The sequence below is a fragment of the Urocitellus parryii genome, chromosome 12 (assembly GCF_045843805.1).
Source record: "Urocitellus parryii isolate mUroPar1 chromosome 12, mUroPar1.hap1, whole genome shotgun sequence".
Lineage (NCBI taxonomy): Eukaryota > Metazoa > Chordata > Mammalia > Rodentia > Sciuridae > Urocitellus > Urocitellus parryii.
In genome coordinates, this window is record NC_135542.1 from 83178222 (window position 1) to 83199305 (window position 21084).

At 35.5% G+C, this 21084-nt stretch overlaps 1 long non-coding RNA gene and 1 pseudogene across 1 annotated transcript; one reads left to right on the top strand and one right to left on the bottom strand.

The window, feature by feature from the left end:
• The first annotated feature begins 15172 nt into the window (after nucleotides 1-15172).
• Nucleotides 15173-15473, top strand: LOC113181647 (large ribosomal subunit protein eL42-like; annotated as a pseudogene).
• A 2561-nt stretch (nucleotides 15474-18034) lies between these two features.
• Nucleotides 18035-19396, bottom strand: LOC144249794 (uncharacterized). The gene is made up of 2 exons (XR_013342312.1): nucleotides 19304-19396; nucleotides 18035-18491 (listed from the first exon to the last, which is right to left on the bottom strand). It is a non-coding gene; the product is annotated as an uncharacterized LOC144249794 (long non-coding RNA).
• Nucleotides 19397-21084: the final 1688 nt, after the last annotated feature.

A 21084-nucleotide genomic window follows, 5' to 3' on the forward strand; every position in this document is an offset into this window, starting at 1 on the left:
TGTTAAAACAAAACCAAACCAATATTGTGTGTGTGTTTTGCTGGAGATTGATTCCAGAGCTTCACACATGTTAGGCAAACTCTCTACTATTGATCATAGTACACTAGATCACTCCTAGCCCAAATCTTTTAGAAAATGATACAACAAAAAAATCTGATACCAATTTTTTGTCTTAAACATTAAACCAAATCTCAAACCTCACTTAAAATGTACTGCTTTTTAAAAAATTATTTAGTTGTAGATGTACACAATACCTTTTATTTATTTATTTATTTGTTTATTTATTTATTTATTTATTTATTTTTTGTGGTGCTGAGGATAGAACCCGCAGCCTCATGTGTGGTAGGCAAGTGCTCTACCATTGAGCCACAACCTTAGCCCTGAAATGTATTGCTTTTAATGTCCTACACTTCTATTCTGTAAAATTACAAACTTACTTTATTACATGGAAGTAATACTTGCTTTTAAATTTTCATTAAGGAAAAGTGTAAAAAAATTCATCCTCCAAAAAGCCTTTTCAAACATGTGTAAAAGTTAAAAAACTAGAAGGATGAACACTAGATTTACCATATTAACATTTTGCTGTTCACCTTCTTTCTCTTTTGTAGAACCAATTGAAAGTCAGTTGCAGATATCATAGACATTTGACACTTTCTCCCTAAACACACAGCAGCAAAACTTAAGGGGTATCTTGATAACCAAATTGTGTTATATTCAATTTATCTTTTCAAAAATCATCCTGGAGCAAAGAAACAGATAAATGTAAAATTGATACTTTGAAATAAAGACTCGATTACATTTGGTCAAAAATAATAATGAGCCAGGTGTGGTGGCAGGCGTGGTGGCACATGGTTATAATCCCAGCAACTCTGGAGGCTGAGGCAGGGTGTTCAGAAGTTCAAAGCCGGCCTCGGCAACTTAGTGAGGCCCTAAGAAATGTAGCGAGACCCCCTGTCTCAAAAATAAAAAGATAAAAAGGGCTGGGGATATGAATCAGTGATTAAGCACCTATGGTTTCAAATCCCAGCACCAGAAAATAATAGTAATAATGATGATTTTAAAAAAATACATAACAACTTAGTGGGAAAAGGAAAGATTATCTAGTAGCATGCCAGGATAATTAGCCATTTTGGAAAAAAAAAAAGAATTAATTAAGTTTACATTTATACTGTATATCAGAGTAAAATCTAAGGGCTGGGGTTGTAGCTCAGGGATAGAGCACTTGCCCAACATGCACCAGGTCCTGGGTGCAATCCCCAGCACTATAAGACTAAATTAATATGGGCTGGGGCTGGGGCTCATCAGTATGCACTTGCCTGGCATGTGTGAGGCACTGGGTTCAGTTCTCAGCACCGCATATAAATAAAGAAAATAAAGGTCTCTAACAAACTAAAAAAAAAAAAAAATTAAAAAAGACTAAATAAATAAGTAAAATCTAAATTCATTGATTGAGTTATAGGTTAAAAACCTTACTCTTAGAATGAATGATAATTTGTGGGTTTTGCTGGGGATTTAACCCAGGGGTGCTTTACCACTGAGCCACATCCCCAATCCTTTTTATTTTTTGAGACAGGATCTCACTAAGTTTCTCAGGGCCTCAGTAAGTTGCTTATGTTTTCCTTGAACTTGTGATCCTGCATCCTCCCATCTCAGCCTCCTGGGTCAATGAGATTATACACATGCACAACCACACTCAGCTGGTCTCTCCTGTTTTGAAAATTCTTAAAACACAAAACGTAATGTCTTGTGTCTCCCGGCTTTCAGACTCTCTTGAATCTCTCTTCTTTGTAAGTTATTCTAGCAAAACTCTTTAGTGAATAAAATAAGAGAATTTTAAACAGTTTCCACTATTTGTTAAAATGCTTCCATAAACTTGGAGGATAAGGCAAGAGTTAATTTTGTATAGTCCCCTGCAACTTTGGTAGTTGGCTAACAAAATTCAGCCTCCCTTCTGACACTATATCATTTCCCCTTTTTAGCCCTTTAGCTTTGTTTCTACTGAACAAAACATTGAAAGAAGAATCTCTTTGCATTTCTTAAAATTTTAAAAAGATATAAATATTACTGTGATTCAAATGTTTCCATCAAAGCTGCATAACAGTTTTTTTTTTTTTTTTTACTCACGTAGACGGTGGTTGCACATGGGCTTTATTAGTCACTTCCATCTTTATAGACAGCAATATTTTAAGAAATTCACTGTATGATCATGGTTTCTATGATAACAATCTCTCTGATAATGTGACTTGAGCCTACTGTCTCCAGTAAGATCATTTCAGAGTCAACTTAAAATGTCTCAAACAAATAAAAATGAATTTACTGGCTTAATCCATTAAGTCCCATGTTTTCAATTTTGCAAATATTTCAATGAAATTGGCACAGGTGCTTTAAAATGGATTTAAAAAATCCATAATCTAGAGCTTACATAACATATTTATGTACATACATGTATATGAATGTATATATTTTTTCAAATGCTTTAATCAGTCACCTATTACTTTTCTCAAAAAACCGAACTCTGAAAGCATAATAATAGTTATTTCAAAGTGATCATAAGTGGTATATTTGTTACTCATGCCCATTTCATGGTGGGATAATGGGTTAAATAACTGAAAAGTCCATGGGTAGAAAGCAGAAAGTGAGTCTCAGTTAAAGCGTTCAAACTTTGTCATCGTTTGAATGCTTGAGTACGTTTCTGTCCATCCTCCACTCTGCCTTCCACTCTGTTGATTTCCTTTCCAGGCTCCATGTGATAATGCCCAGTAATTTCAACACACCTTCACTCAGATCAAGTTTAGGAGAAGAGTAATAGCCTCTATTCTGTTACTTCATACCTGCTTGGACCATTTTAATCTGTATCTTTGGCTACAAATGTGCTAGGACCTATATCAGAAATTCATTGGGCTACAAGTGACAGAAAAATCTAAGCTACAGGAATTTAAATAATGTAGAAATTAATGATATCATGAACAAGAAGACTAAAGACAGGCAGTAAAAAGGCTAGTGCCATTTGTTGAAACTCATCTTTAGCAAATCATCATCTCACATCACCATATATCTATGTATCAGTTTCTTGACTCTGTTCTATTTCCATTGGTCAGTATTTTTATCCCTAGACCACTGCCAATGTGTTTTACTTAATATAAATTTATAAAAAACCTTGGCATTTGGTAAAGCAAAATTTCCTCCTTTCTTCTTGAGAAGTATTTTGCTGTTCTTGAGTCTTTGGTTTTCCATACAAATTCTGTCAAATGTGTCAAATTAAATAAATCCAGCTAAAAGGATTTCAACTGAAACTAATTTGAACAGATAGATCAATTTGGAAAAACTTGTCTTCTGTATAACATTGAATCTTTCTATCCAACAATGTGCTATATTTTTCATTAAAGTTTTATAATTTTCTCTGTAATGTTTTGAAGGATGTTATATTTTTGTTGCTATTGTAAAAAGTATCTCTTAAAACCTTACTTTCCTAAGTATATTTTAAATTTAAATTTTATATTTTAATCTTATATTGGACATTTGGCAAATTCTCTGCTTAAATCTAATGATTTAAAGGTCAAATCCTTTGGATTTTTCTATGTAGACAATCATATATGTGAATAATAATTTTATTTTTTCTATTTAAATCCTATTATTTTATTTACTTTTTTTGTTTTACTATAAAAGTTCTTCTTTTACCTACAACCCTTCTGTGTCCTCATGTTCCATGTGTTTCCTATAAATTCCATAAAGGTACACTTTATTATTTTTTATCCAATCTTATAATCTTTCCTTCAACAGTTTAGCCTATTTATATTGTTGGTGTTTACTGATACATTTGGATTTATTTCTACCATTTTATTTCATGTTTATTTTCTCTTTTAAAATCTTTTTTTCTTTTACTGCTATCTATTACATTACATAAACTTTCATATACTTCTTCCTCTGTGTATTGCATTTGGGAATAACACATTCCACACATATTCTCTTAGGGATGTCCTTCACATGAACATCTAAAGCTAATAAATGTGTATACCATGATCTTGAATATAACAATAACCTAGGATACTTCTCCTAAGATCACCTTATTTCATCACACATGCTATTGAAGTGGCACCCCCTTTCTCCACAGAAAAGCCCTCTTCACCATGGCTAATTTTAGGACTGTCAGAAAAAGAGTCCACTGTAGATAAACTTCCTATTTTCGTGTCACCCTGTTTACTTGGCCACTGGCCGAGAAGATACCAGCACTCCAGGTGCTGGACACCCCCTTACTAGTTTTCACAAACGTATCCAGTATAGTACTTTGAAGAAATGTGCAAACAAGGCCTCTGGCCCTGAGCTGGGCTTCACAGAGATGTCTACATTTTTAAGATAAGTTACAAATGGGCCTTTGGTAACAGCTGGCAGGGGGAAAAAAAGAAAGGGGAGTTGAAGCTCTCCCCTTCTCAGGTGTTGTCCTTGAAGAGTTAACTTGCCCAGATCAGTGAAAGCAAAAGGTGCTTTTATGTGAACTTCTGCAGACTGTGAACTTCTGAGCCCCTCCCCTTACATACTGGGTATAAAACTCTGAAACTCCCTAAACTCACGGTTCAGGGGATTGATTGATTACAGCAAAGGCTGTACCCTCTGAACCTGGCTGCAGCCAAATAAAACTGTTTCCTGCTATCTTCGGTGCCTTGCCTCGTTTGTCCCTACAACACTATTACCATTAGTATTTTTGCTACATGTTTTTTTTTTTATTTTTTTTTTAGAGAGAGAGAGAGAGAGAGAGAGAGAGAGAGAGAGAATTTGTTAATATTTATTTTTTAGTTTTCAGCGGAAACTAAAACATCTTTGTTTGTATGTGGTGCTGAGGATCGAACCCGGGCCCCACGCATGCCACGCGAGTGTGCTACCGCTTGAGCCACATCCCCAGCCCTACATGTTTTTTTTTTTTTAATATTTATTTTCTAGTTTTAGTTGGACAAATACCTTTATTTTATTTATTTATTTTTATGTGGTGCTGAGGATCAGACCCAGGGCCTGGCGTGTGCTAGGCGAGTGCTCTACTGCTGAGCCACAGCTCTGCCCCCACATGTTATTTTTATACCTCTCCAAGAGTCACTATTATTATTATTGCTTTGTATAATTAATGCTAATTTAGATTTTCCCCATGTATGTACCTCTCCATCACTATTTTATTTTTTGTATCTCATTACTTTCTTATAGTGTCATTTAATTATGAAGTACCTTCTATAGTAGGGAGTCTCAATGTTTGGTTTCTCCAACTATGGTTTAGCTGGATATAAAATTTTAAATTGACATTGTATTAAATATTTTTTTGATCATCCTTCTCCTTCCTCCAAGTATATGTAGCCCCAAAGGCAGAGACTCAATTTTACTCATTGCTGCATCTCTACTACCTAGAATAGTATATAATACTTATTATTTTTTTTAATTTTATGAGTGAATGGCTCCTCCTCTATGCTTTATTCTCTCCCTTTTAGGCAGATGAGTTTTTTCTATGCATATGACAGTTGGGCCAAATATGTTCACTATAAGATGAAATACTATTACATGGAATCAATAAACTAAAAATGTTTCTTGATTCAAGACAAAACAAGAGAAATCAAAAAGTTTAAATATCTTTGTCACAAAGGAAAGCATAAGTTTTTTTATTTCTCTTGTTGTCTTCTTCTTATTAAATCCATTGCCTGGATTCTTGATGTTTTAAACTCTTGCCCCTGCCCCTGCCTTCCCTCCCTTGAGCCTTTCATAATCTTTTAAAAATTAACTTCCTTCCTTGCTAAGTAATGGTAAGGTGGCCTGTTATTTTGTTACTGAAGAAAATTGCCTAATATTCACTATTGCCAGGAAATATACCACTTGTTTTTTGGAATTTTGTGAATTTGTGTTTTTTCATATTAAAAAACAAATACATATTTTAAGTTATTGATAAAAAATAATACATGCATGAGAGGACTGGGGTTTGTGGCTCAGTGGTAGAGTGCTTGCCTAGCTCATATGAGGCCCTGGGTTTGATCCTCAGCATCACATAAAAATAAATAAATAAAACAAAGGTATTTTGTCCATCTATAACTAAAAACATTTTTTTAAAAAAAGTAATACATGTATGAGTTTTAAAATTTAAGCAGTAAAATTAAGTAGAAAAATGAAAGATAAAAATGTAGCCTAATCACTGTCTTTCAACCAAGTTCAGCTTCTCCTTTGTGACCAGGATCCAAGTAGGAAATACATTTTACATACATGTATAGAGCTAAAAACTGTTTCAAAGATTTTCCTTACCCTTACTGAGATAATGCAATCTGATATTTCTCCCTTTTTGCTTTCTAATATAGGTTGAAACCCACTAAATTAATTTCACTCCCACCATTAGAAAAACACTGCTCTGGGGCTGGAGTTGTGGCTCAGTGGTACAGCACTTGCCTGCCATGTGTGAGGTCCTGGGTTCAATCCTCAGCACTGCATATAAATAAATAAACAGATAAATAAATAAGTAAATAAAAGATCCATTGACATCTAAAAAATATACCACATATCAAACTATTTATAGTACTTCCGATAGCTATGTCCACATACATGTACTGCCGCTGCCACATTTTTGTTCAACATCTGACTTTTTTTTTTTTTGTAATGATTACACATTTTGAAACAAACAATTAGGATTTGGTTTAGTTATATTTCTCTACATTCTTCTTCCCCTCATCTACTCTTTCCAATTTTATTATACTACATTGAGTTCTATTTATTATTTTGTTGCTTTAAAGAATATACTTAAACCTCTATTTTTTGGTTCACCCACTTTCGAAAGTGTCCCTGACTTTTCAACTACCATTAGCTAACTTTATATTGCCAATATCTGCTCTGTTAGAATAAATGTCTTCTTCATTTTGTCTTTATCTTGAAAACTGAAGATTTTTTTCAGTATCATAATTTTGTAAATCATACACACTATAGAATCAAGTCCTATAAATGCACTGTAGAAAGGGAAGTGTAAACCATGTTATTAACCCATTTTGTCCCATTTTCCCAGATGTGGAACACCTATAAAAACTTAATTATAGTATATAATATGTAATATATACTATAATTACATAATATAAATTTGTAATAATAATACAATTATAATAATGTTAATTGACATTAATTAATATGATAACATAAGCTATAGATTATAATTTCCAACCTATTTCAGTGCTCATGTGTCAACTTCACTGAGCCATTCACAGAATTGAAAACTTGGGACTTAATGGGTTAAATCTACACTTACTGAGGGACATTTTTTTTTTTTTAAGCCCAGGGACACCTAATCACTATACAACATCCCTATCCCTTTTTATTTTGAGACAGGATCTACCTAAGTTCCTTAGGGCCTTATTAAATTATGAGGCTGACCTCCAATTTTCGATTCGCCTGCCTTAGGCCCTGAGGGAGAATGTTACAGGTATGCATGTTAAATACATTTTCTTATATGTTAATTGATTGTTCATAATAATTTCATGTTTTTAGGGTTTTTAAAAAAATTTTTATCATGGCTTATACATGATACAAATTTTTGCTTTTACTAAAGATTCTACTTGTTTTTCTTGGATCTTCATCTTTGATCTTGTCTTTTTTTTTTTTTTTTTTTGGTACCAGGGATTGAAGTCAGGAGCACTCAACCACTGAGACACATCCCCAGCCCTTTTTTGTATTTTATTTAGAGACAGGGTCTCAGTTACTTAGCGCCTCACTGTTGCTACCAACTGAGCTACAGCCCCAGCCGTGTTGCTGAGGCTGGCTTTGAACTTGAGATCCTCCTGCCTCAGCTTCCAGAGCCACTGAGATTGCAGGCATGTGCCACCATGCCTGGATTCTCATAAATATTATTTACATATCATAAATATTATGAAGGTTTTTAAATCATGCTATTTTATAAAATGTATCTACTTTTTCTTAAAGGCATTCTTCTGAAATCATCTAATTCTTGTTCTATCATTATTAATTATTTTGAAGGGCTAATATTTGTGCTCTGGAACATTTTTCATTTGTACTCTTAGAGCATATTTTTACTAAGATCTGATTACTGGGATCTCACATTTATTTATTCATTTATGTATAAACCCAACTTAGTACTGGAGATTGAGACTGGGGTGTTCTACCACTGAGCTACACTCTCAGCACCCCTGCCTTTTTTTAGTTTTGATTTTGACATGGGATCTTGCAAATTGCCCAGGCTAGCCTTGAACTTGGTGATCCTCCTGCCTCATCCTCCTGAGTAATTGGGATTACAGACCTTCACTACTGCACCCAGCTGACTTTTCTTTTCTTTTCTTTCTTTCTTACTTTTTTTTCTTTTTTCTTTTCTTTTCTTTTCTTTTCCCTCCCTCCCTCCCTCCCTCCCTCTCTCTCTCTCTCTCTCTCTTTCTTTCCTAGACCATTTCCTTAAATAACTAATTCTTCTTTGAAAACAAATGGAAAACTCCCTGATTTGTCCTCATCCTGGAATGTTTTGTCTGTCTACAGAATTCTAGGTTCAGAATAATGTTTTCTTAAAACTTTGAAGATACTGCATTTCTAATAGCAATGAGGAATGACTATTTCAATCTCCCTATCAATCCTTTTTTTTATTATTATTATTACTGGGGATTGGACCCAGGGGCACTTGGAGCCACATCCCCAGTCCTTTTTTGTATTTGTTAGAGATAGGGTCTCACTGAGTTGCTTAGGGCCTTGCTAAATTGCTGAGGCTGGCTTTGAACTCCAAATGATCCTACCTCAGCCTCCTAAATCACTGGGATTACAGGTATACGCTGCCATGCCCTGCCCCGCTATCTCTCTTGAAAAGGAAACTTACAACTTCTATTTGGTTGACTCTCTTTTCCTTCCTTAGGTTAACAGAACTCTCATAACTGGCCATTTCTGATACTCTCTTCTCTGAGCTCTATATCACACATTATCCTGGCTTTCTTCAATAATTGCCTTCACTTCCTTATTCTCCTTTATACATTTCTCCCTTTACTATGTGATTGCTAAATATCAGAGTTTCTGTACCTTCTTTTCTATTCTCTCTGTCTTCTCCCTGTATGATCTTATCTGTTCTCATGCTTTAAAAACCATCTGTTGACAATTCCTAAATTTATATCAATAGGGTAGACTCTATTTCTGAACTCTAAATTTACAGCTTTAAATATCTACTTGACATCTCTCTTCTATGTCTTGTAGGCATTTCAAACTTAAAATGAACAAAATGTTTTTTTCTCTGTACCTCTAGATCTACCTCAGCCTTTACCATTGTAATTAAAACCCTATGATTCACTATCCTTGACTCTTCTCCTTCATTCACTCCTCATCACTTGAGTTTCTTTTCATTTTTCTAGAATATTTCCTTAAGAAATTAATTCATCTAATTCAGCGTCTAATCTGGCATCTAATTCAGCATCTAATCCAACATCAATTCCTGCTATTTCTACCTTCAAAATCTCTACATGCTTTTAAAAATGTAAATTAGAACATGTCATTTCCCTGCTTAAAATGATTAGGTTGCTTTCCAGTGCATTTAGAATAAAATCCAAAACCTATACAGCCAGCCCTCTGGGTTTGATTTCTTCCTACCTATCCAAATTCATTTCTTTCTGTTTGTCATTCTCCACTCACATTTCCCTACTCCAACTTCCTGTCATGTCCCAGAATACATGATGCTCAGAGCCTCTGTACTTGCTCTTCTGCCTGGTGTACTTTCTTCTCAGGTCTTCTTATGGCTAACTCTTTCATCCTTCAGGTTTTAGCTTACATATTCAGGGCTTCCATTAACATGTCTCATACACGGACTGTATGTGAGTTGGGAAAAGTTACCCTTCTGGAAAGCACAGTGTGGATTGGAGTTTAGCCCCAAATAGGACGTGATTCAAATGACACCTCTCAGGGAAGCTCTTCTTAACCATCTTAATGGTCATATTAATGTTCCCTGTTATTCTAGATTATGGCACTTCTTTATAGATTTATATTCAATTTTTAATTCTTGAAGTTTAAAAGTTAGTCTTGTCATTCCCACTTAGGACAGTAAGTTCTGTGTCAAGTTCAGTATTATGACTAGGGCTTGGCCTAATGCCTGGTACATGGTAGGTGTTCAATAAATAATCTTTTTAAAAAATATATATATTTATTTTTATGAGGTGCTGAGGAGTGAACCAAGTGCCTCACCCTTGCAAGGCAAACACTCTACCTCTGAGCCCCAGCCCCAGCCCTCAATAAATAATTTAAATAAATAAATAGATGAAAGAAACTCTGCTCTGAAATTTCATAAGACTGTGATAAAGAAATAGTTTCTGTCCTCCAGTTTACATTTTTGTGGGAATACTTCATCTGAAAACTAAGTTTTTGTTCATATATATTCTTCATATATAAGAATATATAGATATTTTATGTATTTTTTAGTTGAAGATGGACACAATACCTTTATTTTGTTTATTTTTATGTGGTGCTGAGGATGCTAGGCAAGCACTGTACCACTGAGCCAAAATCCCAACCCAAGAATATATTCTTTATACATGAAATATATATTCTATATATATGTATATATCTATATATTTTCTATTTATTTCTACCACTTGAATTTTTCTGTTTTCTACTTCCTGGAACCTCTATTTGACAGAGCACAGAACTTGATAGGACTTATTTCATTGCTCTAGAATTGGTGGTAAGTCAAGCTGAGTACAAATAGGTGGTAAGTATCTCTAATTTTAAAGAAAAACTCTCAATAATTGAAGTCTTACTGCTTCCAACCATACCCAAACACCCTCCCCATCTATTCCCAGGGTGTAGGAGTAGAAGCATGAGGAAGGGTAGTGAAAAAAGAAATTGTCAACATTGTTATAAGCCACAGTACAGCATCTTTTCTATATGTTCCCTACCTCCAAAACCAGGTAAGATATGAAGGCTGAAAATCACCCCTTACAAAAACACATGACCATATGAATATGAATCTCAATTGCTGGATATTTTTTAAGTGGCTCCCTACTGATCTGCCCAGTACTACTTTAAATTCCGAAAGAAGAAATAAAAAGAGATAGTAGGGTGGAGTGTGGGAAGCAAAGTAGTGTTTACTCTGTCCATGTTGGGTAGAAAGGAAGTAGGAATTTCTCATTAGCCAAATAATTCTGTGAAAGATAATTATTCGGCTAATAATTATAAAGTATAAGCCAAATTGCTAATGTTCCACCTAAGAGAGCAATGTTTGGAAAGAAAGACTCTAGTAGCAAGAGTTTGTGGGATGTATTGCCAATTGTAAGAGCTGGGGTAGGGGGAAAACAAGCAAACTCTTTTATAAAAAGAGGACACACACACACACACACACACACACACACACACACACCCCTTTTTTTCCCACTTAGGATGAAAAGACTATTTTTCCTTGTCATTATATATATTGCCATCACATCTTTTAATGACTAATAATATCCTTTTATATTGATTCTAAATGTATCATAATTTGACTATTCCACTATTAGTGGCATTTGAGTTGTATCTTCATTTTTATAATTAAAACACTGCATGGAATATTCTTGTGTATACAGTGCATATTCAGAGCAACTTATTTTACATTTTGTGTAAAAATATATTTTAAAACCAGACACTATTTTATTCCATTTGGAGAATTTTAAAAGCTCTAGCTGAAAAGCAGATCTTTAAGTTTTGGGGCATTGATTTGACAAGGAAAGTGATAAAGGGAAACTTCTTCCTCAGAAGGATTTGGAAATTAGGTGGTAAGTATCTCTCATTTTAAAGGTGAGAAATGTGTGGTTTTCAAAAATATAGTCCCAGTGAGAAAAGATTAAGGGCACTTCTAGAACCAAGCAAAGAGTAAATAAATGTGGTTTGCTTTTTCTTTGGCACTACAATTATGGTATATTAGTTATCTTTTACTATGTAACAGTACACAGTACTGAACATAGCTCAGTTGGGCCATTCTTCTACTGGTCTTACATGGGTCATTCATGTGGTCATTTTGATCCAATTGACTAGAACTAGATAGCCTAAGATGGACCCCAACACATTTGTCAATTCGTACCATTTGTCCTAAAGGGCCTCAAATGGAAAAACTTACATTTATTTCATGTGGCCTGTTATTTCTGGTAGGTTAACATTGGCTCCTTCATGCAGCAGTCTCAGAGCAGTATTCCAAGGGAGGAGACTGAAAGCTGAAAAGCTTGAGGCCAAGGCTTGCAAGTCACTCAACATCACTTTTGCATGATACTGCTGAACAAAGAAAGCCATCCATCCAGCCCAGACTCCACTTCTTAATGGGAGGAGTGATAAAGTCGCACTGCAAAAGACACAGGGATGGAAAGAACTGTGATGGTCTTTCTAAACAACCTATTGTTGCAGAACTTAGAAATCCTCCTTTTGTGTTACAAAAGTAAATTTGTAAGTTGGTTATTTGCCAATTTATTGTTTCCTTTAGAAATAATAGGGGAACATCTAAAATCACACACCTATGTAGCAGTCTACATTATTAAAGCTGATTTTTGAGTATCTCACTTGATAACTCATTCAACAAATTTCTTTTTGGTACTTATTATGTGCCAAGCACTGTGATTTGCTCTGGGGACACAAAGATAGACATGGTGCTTGCTCTCAAAGAGCTTACAGACTGTGGAGATAAGTACTGAAAAAGTAACAACAATAAATCAAGAAATGGCAATAATTTGAGATTAATATTATAACAGGACAATATGGTAAATCATTAGTTGAGTTCATACTCTCTGTCAACACTGAGATATCTTTGTAATAACTCTATATGAGGGCTGGGGTTGTGGCTCAGCACATGTGAGGCCCTGGGTTCGATCCTCAGCACCACATAAAAATGAAGTAAAGATATTGTGTTCACCTACAACATAAAAAAATAAATATTAAAAATTAAAAAATAACTCCATAAGAGGCAAGATAGGTTATTAATCATTATCCTTATCTTTATATGAGGAAATTAAGGCTCATAAAATTAGCCAAGTAACTTAATCAAAATTACTCAGGTAGTAAGTGGCAGAATTCAAAATTTTAAAAACAGGCCTCTTTTAGAAACTTTGTTTTTTCCAATATACTCTTTTGCCTCATTAGACACATATATTGTTATGAGTACCTGAGAAACAGAAAAAACTCCGACAAATAAACAAATGCTTAGATGATGGTATATGTTGTGTAGAGATTCTGCTGAAGGGACTTCAGTGTTTACAGCTTTACAGATTGATCATATAATGTACACTACCTAACCTAGAGCACCATCTACAACAAGAAACGCTGCTTATTTCCCAAATCTTTCTGGACTCAGAATCTAGACTGTCATTTGGATTCATCAGATTGAAAAAAAAGAGTCATTTTAAAAACATTACATAACATTCCATATCTAAAGACAACAAAAAGGTTTAGATGAAAATGATTATAACAATTTCCACTACAGAATGAACTGTACTATACCCATTTTACTAAGCAGAAAATTTAATCAGATATATATACAACTTGGCCTCAGGAATATACATATCTTGCCCTCAAGAATTTATGAACACATACAAATGTATGTCAACATACATATATAAAATTACATGAATACAAAAATTTAAAATAATTATCAGTGCAATTTTAGTATTTATTCCTTCACACTTAGTCTAACACGGGCTTAAAGAAAGTTTTGGTCTATCTGTATCCTTTTCTCTTTCATTATTCTATTACTCTATTTGTGGATGTGTCTGATCTCCATCCCATGCTGGTTTTAGAAAGGCCTACATATCAAATAGCTGAAAGTCTCTAAATTTGTCTGTGATGCTTCCACTCCTGCCAATCTTCAATAAGTTTATTTCTATTATTTGAATAATCTGATTTTAATTCATTACTGTACTGATCTGTGCAAAGCTAGAACTTTGTTGACCTCTAATGCTTTCTCGGTAAAACTCTGGATGAAAGTCACAGATAATTGAGAATGACCTGCCTCAATTACTCAGTACTCTCTGCTCCAAGTTTTCCCTCTTTCTCTCTCGTGTGCTGCCCAGCTAATGGTGGGAAGGGCAATACGGATCAGAATCTTCTAATAGTATTTTTGATGGCTTTACAGCTGTGAAGACTGATTAATCCTTTTAGGCCTTGGGGCAGACAATTTGGGAGCACCTGGCCTGGATTACTTTAGCTGCTAGAAGCCCTTACTAGAGCATCTTAGAGGGTGACCAAAGAGGAGCAAAGTCTTCAGAGTGTCATAGACAATGAAAAACGTCCAAAAGTTCCACAGGCGTCTTATCCAAGGTGAATAGCAATGTGCTTGGGAGCTGGTTTCTGGAGCATATGTCCAGATAACAGAATACCTTCCTTGGCTGTGCTCAATAGATTGCCAACCGCAATGGACCTCCTGGATGGTGGAGCCGTGGTAGCTCTGAAACTCTAACCTCACTGACACCAGATACTTCTGATTGTTTCCAGTTGACATATCCTTTTAACGGCATCCAAAGTAGTTTTGGTCTGACTAATCCAAGAATGCATGAATATTTTACAAATGAAAGCTTCATCATTATTTTAAAGTACTTTCTCGAAAACAGTTCAACTGGATTAAAAATCCATTTGCCTTATCACACTCAATTTCTCCATTGCATCTGTCAATTAAAAAGAAAGAGAATGATCTGTTGGACTCTGAATATAATTTCAACCATCATACAGTTTTGAATGGTTGCAAATTTTATCACCTGTTTGTGCAAAGTTTCTCATGAATGGTAGCAATATTAGTTTTCTACATATAAATATGACCAAGCATGGCTTATAACATATACCCATGCTCTTATGAATCCCAAATAGGTTTTTCTTGATGTAAACTAATGTCTGCAAGGTTGTGCTACCTCTGGAGGTTCTCAGGGAGACTCCACTGTCTTCTCTGGTTTCGGGAGGACATTGGCATTCCTTGGCTCATGGCCCTTCATGACATCGCCTTTTCTCCCCCTGCTTCCACCATCCCACTGCCTTCTTCCTGTCTTCAAATCTTCTCTGCCAATATTTTATGAGTGACTTGAGGTTACATTTATGGTCCACCCAGACAGTCCAAGATAATTTCTCCATCTGAATATCTCTAATCACATTTGCAAAATTCCTGCTACCATAAAGGATGACATTCACAAGTTCCAGTGGTTAGAAAATAGATGTCTTGCTTTTTTTCCTTGCCAATAATGCTCTCGCAAACATGGTGAAAGTTCCTAAGACCCGCCAGATGTTCTGTAAGAAATGTGGCAAACACCAACCCCATAAAGTGACACAGTACAAGAAAGGCAAGGATTCTCTGTATGCACAGGGAAAGAGGCAGTATGACAAGAAACAGAGTGGCTATTTTCAGGAAAAAGGCTAAAACTACAAAGAAGATTTTGCTGAGGCTTGAGTATGTTGAGCCTAACTGCAGATCTAAGAGAATGCTGGCTATTAAGAGATGCAAGCATTTTGAACTAGGAGGAGATAAGAAGAGAAAGGACCAAGTGATCCAGTTCTAAGCTTCATTGTTTGTTTTGTTATAAAAATAACAAAATGTTGAGGTTATCGTCACTTAAAAAAAAAGAAAATAGATATCTTTGGAGATTGTTATTTAGCCTACCATAGTGACAACCAAAAAATTGAAAAGATTATCATTGGAAAACTTGATCAGAAACTACGTGTAACTAACTATTCAAGCATAAAATCAGATTAAAAAGGGTTATGTTCCTTCAGACAGGTTCAAATTTCCCATTTATATACTTGAAAAGATTTTACCTTAGAGTTTTATATAAATTTAATATTTTCCTTATTACTTTGCATTCATTTTTATTTTCATAACATTATATACATTTACAAAGCAAATAATTCTTTAAAAAATTTTTAGATGTTGATGGACCTTTATTTTATTTATTTATTTATATGCAGTGCTGAGAATTGAACCCAGTGCCTCACACATGCTAGGCAAGTGCTCTACCACTGAGCCACAACCCCAGCCCCCCATAAAGCAAATAATTCTTTATGTGCCCAATATAAATGTCCAAAAATTCTCTCTAAGTTATCCCAATATGCTATATAAATTTTATAATTTATTCTTTGAGTCATAATGATGAAAAGGTTAGGAAACATAGCTTTACAAAAGTTTAGAAAACTAGTAGAAATGCAGAAAAGAAAAACTGGAGGTGTGAACTAAGTCCTTATCTATTATGATAGGAAGTCAAAATATAATGCCTAAAATCAAGAAACCAAAGAAATGTAATTTAAGAAGCATAATGCAATATAAACATTTAGAAATATAGCAGTAACTATCAGATGAAAAATGGTTGCCTCTAGGGTATAGGTTTGAAATAAAGACAAACAGGACAGGAGAATACTGCTCTTCATTATGGGCAGTTTGGTATTACTGTATTTGGATTTTTTTTTAAAAAAAGATATGTACCTCTAGTGAAATTTAAAAAAATAAAATTTAATATAAAATGACACCAGAACTTGATGTTAATATATCACATTTTTTTCCTGTGGTCTTTTCTCTAAATATAACACTCTTCTTCTTTTTCATTCTAAAGAGGAAACACCGTTACTTTTTATTTTATAATCATATTTCTCATTTAATGACATATAATTACTTAATTATCTAAGCTTCATCCAAAGAACAGTACTGAGAATCTTCTCTGTAATATTTAGTTATGGTGGTAGGTGTAAAATGCTTAAAATGAATTCCCTAAGACTAAGTTAGGAAATAGAAATTCTTTATCCTTTGCTTCCCAGTGGCAGGAAACTTAATAAGCTAGACCAGTGGCAGAGATATTTGGAAAACTATCAAAAGTCATTCGATGGAAAGCACAACAGGGAATCTTGAATATAGCTGAAAGAAGAGGAAAAAATAGGATTAAACTGAAATCTCGTCTATTTCACAGCTCTTATCTATGAGGATTTCAAAGTCAATAATAAGTAACCTCATTATCTATACATATATCACTACAGTAAAGTAGAATATTTGTTCTGTCTTAGGACTTTAGTAAGATATGTGTTATTTCTTATTGAGTTTTCTTTTTGTATTTCTAAACTGTGTTCACATAATGATCCATGCTTATTTAAAAGTATATAATATGTTTTTTATGTTTATTCCTGGCCTAGTAACTGAAGTAAAAGAATCCTCTGCCTCTATAATCAGAAGGGGATCTGGAAGTATAGTGTGGCACATGGCTGAGATAAAACAATGGCATCACTACTTCTCACCAACACTGTCCCCTGGAGAACATGCAGGACAGAACCATCAGAAGACATAGCAAGGGCCTGCCTTCTTCAACTCTTTTTTTTTTTTTTTTAAGAGAGTATGAGAGAGAGAGAGAGAGAGAGAGAGAGAGAGAGAGAGAGAGAGAATTTTTTAATATCCATTTTTTAGTTTTCGGCAGGCACAACATCTCTGTTTGTATGTGGTGCTGAGGATCAAACCCAGGCAGCACAAATGCCAGGCGAGCGTGCTACCGCCTGAGCCACATCCCCAGCCCCCTTCTTCAACACTTAAAGGAAAACCTAGAGGGAAATTATTGATAAATGTGAATGAGATAATATGTATTTTGGTTAAACTGCATTCTTTTGAGCCTAATGACTTAAAACCACTGAGAAGAAAGGCTTATCAACTCTTCAGATAGCTATCAGTAATATGAAATAACTCCTTTTTTAAAAGCAACTCAGGGGCTGGGGATGTGGCTTGCCGCAGTCCGGCTGCAGCAAAATAGCTGGGGGGTGACGAATAACTTGTGTACGTTGATACAGCAGGAATAGGAGCCATTTATTGTAGGGCAACAGAGCTATTTATACATTTTGCACAGCTTATCTTAATTAGCATAAACTAGATACATCAGTCAACCAATAAGGAATCTCCACACTTAATGGCTCACTTTTGTTACTTCTCAAACCACTCCCTCTGACATTTTGCCAGGCACCATCCAGACTTGTTTACGAACTCTAACATTTCTCTGGCAAAATACCAGGTGTTATTTTTGACTTATTTACAGACCTTAACAATTCCCCCTTTTGTTTAATTTAAATAAAGACCATAGTGGTTTTTACAGAAACACCATAAATAACCTGCTACAAACAGAAAGTGAGGATACAAAATGTAACAATACCAAGCCACTTGATGGCTCCATGCAAGAAGCCCTTGGAAAAATTATACCAGCAATGACACCATTTGCAAAGATATTGAGTTACAATTTGTTGTAGATTACAGTTTGTTGTCTCAGTCCAGGTAAAGCAGTGTCTCAATAGATTAACTCACAGTCCAGGTAAATCACAGTCCAGGTCTGCAGGCAGCTAGCTTAAATCACAGTCCAGGTAAGTTCTGCAGGCAGCTGGCTTAAATCACAGTCCAGGTAAGTTCTGTAGGCAGCTAGCTTGATCCGAAGTCTTGTCTGCTTTTCAGCCGAAGTCTCATCCTTTTTTCAGCCAAAGTCTCCTCCGGTTCTCAGCAACACTGGAAATTCTTCCACCCTCGTTTTCACTGGCTCTGGGACGAAGGCAGGAACTCTTGATGGCTAAAGAAAATCTTGTAGCATTCTACTAAGAAAACAACCTTCTGAACAATTTAGTACATTATCTCAAGGTTTTGTTACATTTGAAATAAGCCTTAATAGTGCTCATTACTCATTAGCTTCCAGGTGTGGGAGAACCATTGTAGCTTAGTTATTGGCATTGAAAATGACCAAAAATCAGGGATGCTGGTAGCGTCTTCTGCTGGCTGTAGCGTCCCAGGCAGCCCCAGATGACCCTGGGGAGAGTCCAGGGAGTGTCCCGGACTCAAACTGCTACTGGGCACAGGGAGCAAGAGCCTGGGAGACTGTGCCTCCAGGTCAGGTCTAGATTTGCGCTCTCGGCAGTGGAAGGGCCGGTTGCCACCGCTTGGAAAGTACTTGCTGCACCGTGACCTGCTCCCGCACGTGGCAGCCACTGCAACAATTCACGCACCCTCCGGTAACGAAAAGTATTAAGTAATAGCCTTTTGTTGCAACTTTTTTCCTGATAATCCTTTTTCTTCTGAACTTTCCTTTTCTTTTTCTTTCTGACTAGAGTTCCTGGGCTTTTATCAACACATGCCCTAATTATTCTTGGTTCCACTGGGGTACCTCTTTCCCTTATCAATTTACTTCTCACCCCTTCAATATTTTCATCACAAAGACCATACAATACACTGAGACAAAACAAGACACAAACATACTGTATCAATCTTTTCCATTTTCTCAAAATGGCCATTTTTCCTCTCTCTTTCCTTTCTCGCCCTATCTGCCTAGGGACGAGCGGATTGCTCCCGTCCTATCTATGGACGGGCAGCTTTTTTTTCATCACTTACCCCCGAGTGTCCCGGGGCTCCCCGTAACGGGCCACCATCTGCCGCAGGCCAGCTGCAGCAGAATAAAGGGGGGCGACGAATAACTTCTGTAGATTGATGCAGCAGGAATAGGAGCCATTTATTGTAGGGCAACAGAGCTATTTATACATTTTGCACAGCTTATCTTAATTAGCATAAACTAGATACATCAGTCAACCAATAAGGAATCTCCACACTTAATGGCTCACTTTTGTTACTTCTCAAACCACTCCCTCTGACATTTTGCCAGGCACCATCCAGACTTGTTTACGAACTCTAACATTTCTCTGGCAAAATACCAGGTGTTATTTTTGACTTATTTACAGACCTTAACAGTGGCTCAAGCGGTAGCGCGCTTGCCTGGCATGCGTGCGGCCCGGGGTTCGATCCTCAGCACCACATACCAACAAAGATGTTGTGTCCATTGAGAACTAAAAAATGAATATTAAAAAATTCTCTCTCTCTCTCCTCTCTCACTCTCTCTTTGAAAAAAAAAATAAATAAAAGCAACTCAGTTTGAAATAATTGATACTGTTTTGATATAAAAGTTATATAACTCTCAAATATAATTTAAAAATCACACTGTGAACAAATGGAAGGACATGTCACAATTTAAATTCAAAACTTGTTTCAGCAAACTTCCTGATTCATTACCAACAGGGTGTTGGCAACAGGAAAGAATGTAGTCTTTCTCTTCCTCAAGTATTTGGAAACCCTATTCATTTTTAGATTACTTGTTCATCAGCAGTCCATCTCATAGGTATAATTTGGTATCTTTTACAGTAAGCCCTGTTTGGTTACCTTTTGATTCAAGCAGAGTGCCCTATTGTTAAATCTAGTCAGTAACTAGCATCTGCTGACAAAACAGTAGTCCCTTTTGCTTCTTTCATGTGGGTGGCCTAGGATTTTATTGAGTGTGGGCAGCAGTCCAGTAGATAATTGTTGCCTGGTCTCTTGGCGAAACACTTTGGGCATGACATAGAAAATTTTATGTCTATGACATGTTTTCTCAAAAAAAAAATAATGTACTATTTTATTTTCTTGAGGGGATAGGGAAGGGTAATTAAGAAAAAAATAAAAGATCACACACATTGCTAACTTGTATACTTATTTCATATTTTAGCAATTTCTAAACCACCTCTTACTAGATAATGCTAAAGGTGGAGAGTTAGCAAAACTTACTGTAAAGTCACCAAGGCATTGTATTTGCTGTTATTATTCTATTCTTATACTTTGGACTAGGTTTAAATTCTGGAAGGAAATAACTGAAACTTAAAAATCCTTACCTCCAAAAATATCTTATTTATGGTTCCCAGAGAGTAAAGAGCAGGATACAATACTGTGAGTTAAAAAGATTTAGTGGCACTAAAATGGTCATTCAATATATACTAATAGATTGCTTGCTGTGTGCCACTATGTCAAGCACTAAATCTAAACAGGCACAAAAAAGAATGCTCACAAATATGGCAGCAGATATTGTTTTATTGTTGTTGATAGAATGTTCCTATCTAGAGAAAAGGAAAAAGATATGGTGAGGTTATATTACATCCCAGGACACTAGACTGGTTAAACCAATCTGAATTTCTCATGTTTCTATGGGGAAGTAGAAAGAAGGAATGAAGAAAATTAGAGGCAGAATTTATATCATCCTTGGATGGTAGCATATGGTCCCAGAGAAAAATTGGCTTGCAGGTTTCTTTTTAGTTTGCAATCCATCTCATTCCAAATCCTTATCCCTGCTCACATACTTCTTCCTAGCCTTC